Source organism: Tarenaya hassleriana, unplaced genomic scaffold (assembly GCF_000463585.1).
Source record: "Tarenaya hassleriana unplaced genomic scaffold, ASM46358v1 Cleome12, whole genome shotgun sequence".
Taxonomy (NCBI): domain Eukaryota; kingdom Viridiplantae; phylum Streptophyta; class Magnoliopsida; order Brassicales; family Cleomaceae; genus Tarenaya; species Tarenaya hassleriana.
The window spans coordinates 2,506,026-2,508,876 of NW_010962392.1; positions in this window are offsets into that span (position 1 = coordinate 2,506,026).

The window sequence follows — 2,851 nt, forward strand, 5'->3', positions numbered from 1 at the left end:
CGATCTGGATATCATCAGATTCGGGTCAAGGAGGATGACGTGCAGAAGACAGCGTTTCGGACGAGATATGGACACTTCGAGTTCGTGGTTATGCCTTTCGGGCTCACGAACGCGCCTGCGGTTTTCATGCAGCTTATGAACCGCGTGTTCATGGACTATCTAGATGATTTTGTCATCATCTTCATCGATGACCTTCTCATCTACTCACCGGATCTGCAGACGCATGAGGAGCATCTGCGGAAGATATTGTGGAGGCTGAGAGAGAACCGGCTGTATGCTAAGTTCAGCAAGTGCAGCTTTTGGCTACAGGAGATTGGGTTCCTGGGACATGTGGTATCAGCCCAGGGTATTCAGGTCGATCCAGCCAAGATCGGGGCCGTCATGGAGTGGCAGTCTCCGACTTCTGCGACGGAAGTCAGGAGTTTTCTGGGACTAGCTGGCTATTATCGGCGATTCGTTGAGGGGTTCGCCAAGATAGCTCGGCCTTTGACGAAGCTGACGAGGAAGAACGTCAGGTTTGACTGGACGACTGAGTGCGAGGAGAGCTTCAGAGAGTTGAAATAGAGGTTGACATCAGCTTAGATCCTGGCACTGCCACGGCCGGGTATGCTCTATGAGGTATACACCGACGCGTCCAAACACGGACTCGGTTGCGTGTTGATGCAGGAGGGACATGTAATCGCTTACGCGTCGAGGCAGCTGAAGAAGCATGAGGAGAACTACCCGACTCATGACATGGAGTTAGCAGCAGTAGTTCACGCGCTGAAGATTTGGAGATCATATCTGTACGGGGAGAAGGTTCAGCTCAACACGGACCATAAGAGCTTGACCTACGTGATATCTCAGAAGGATCTGAATCTGAGACAGCGGATGTGGTTGGAGTTGATTGCAGATTATGACCTGGAGATAGCCTATCATCCGGGGAAAGCTAACGTAGTGGCCGACGCCCTTAGTAGGAAGAAGATCTTAGCGGCCATACGCGTTGTCACCTCATCTCGCAGCAACGCCGCTGAGTTGACTGCGATGTTGGGACATCTCTCGCTGACACCCGAGGAGCCGACACCGACTCTTATAGAGCGCGTGGTTATGGGACAGCGCGGCGATCCCTTACTCGCCCAATACATGGATCATATCGGGGAATATAGCCTCAAGGGCTATCGTATCGATGAGCAGGGAGCGCTACGGCTGGGGAACCGACTATGTGTGCCTGACGACGCAGGATCTCCGGCCCGAACTCTCGGCGCTCGCCTATCTCCGTCCAGCATAACGGTGTCTTGCACGGTCGCCCGTACAAGGTCTCGTATGGAGATACTCCGATACTCGTGTGATGACTGTTGTTGTACGCAATCGCACAACGTCATGTACTGGTCCCACGGAGTTCCCCACTCTAGGATACAAGCTCTGAGCATGTCCTCCAAAGTCTGTATAGTCCGCTCCGAAGAGCGACAAATGCCGGGAGGCAAGCTACAGCCGTTGGAGATTCCAGAGTGGAAGTGGGATTCGATTGCCATGGACTTCGTGGTCGGATTACCACTCACACCGAGCAAGAAGAATGCCATTTGGGTAGTCGTAGATCGACTAACCAAATCCGTCCATTTCATTCCTATCCGTCAGGAGTATCCGATCGGGCGGTTGGCGCAGATTTACATTGATGAGATCGTACGTCTTCATGGAGTTCCGAACGAGATTATATCGGATAAAGACGTCCGATTTACATCCCGTCTGTGGAAGGCGATTCAGGAGGCGCTGGGGACGAAGCTCAAGATGAGTACGGCATATCATCCTCAGACAGACGGTCAGTCGGAGCGGACTATACAGACTTTGGAGGACATGCTCAGAGCTTGTATCCTGGAGTGGGGAGCTCCGTGGGACCAGTACATGACGTTGTGCGAGTTTGCGTACAACAACAGTCATCACACGAGTATCGGAGTATCTCCATACGAGGCCTTGTACGGGCGACCGTGCAAGACACCGTTGTGCTGGACGGAGATTGGCGAGCGCCGAGAGTTCGGGCCGGAGATTGTGGAGGAGACCACAGAGGTGATACGGAGGATTCGCGCCCATCTGAAGACGGCACAGGATCGGCAGAAGTCGTATGCCGATCAGCGGAGACGAGACTTCGCGCTTGAGGTCGGAGATTATGCCTTTCTCCGAGTACAGGCGATGCGGGGTCATGCAAGGTTCGGACAGAGCGGGAAGCTGAAGCCGCGGTACATCGGACCTTATCCCGTGATCGCGAGAGTGGGAGCTGTGGCATACCGCCTTGGATTGCCGCCGGAGTTGGGCAACGTCCAGGACGTGTTCCACGTGTCGATGCTGCGGAGGTACGTAGCGGACCCTTCTCACGTACTACACCCACAGGAATTGGAGTTTACGGAGGCTACGCGTTTTCGAGATGAGCCGCTGTAGATAGTGGACCGGAAGGTCAAGAAGCTGCGGACGAAGGAGGTGCAACTCGTGAAGGTCTTGTGGCGAAGCCAAGGGGTATCTTACATGACCTGGGAACCCGAGGCGGAGATGCGTAGTAGTTATCCGCACCTTTTTACTTGAGCGTTGTACGAACTCCTTTTATATGACATTCGGTTGTATCAGACTTAAGCTCTAGATGTCGTGATGTTATGGAATGTGTTTTTGGTGATGAGATTCTGCGGTTCTGGAATTCGAGGACGAATTCATTTTAAGGGGGGAGGATTTGTAATACCCCGAAACCCGATTGGAATATTTAATTATTAAAAATGAATAATTAAATAGAGATATCACGAAATCACCAAAAGTGATGATACAATATCGGGGAGAGGCACGAGGATCGTCACGTGCGGAAAGGACCGAGAAAGAATGAAGAAAAGGAAAA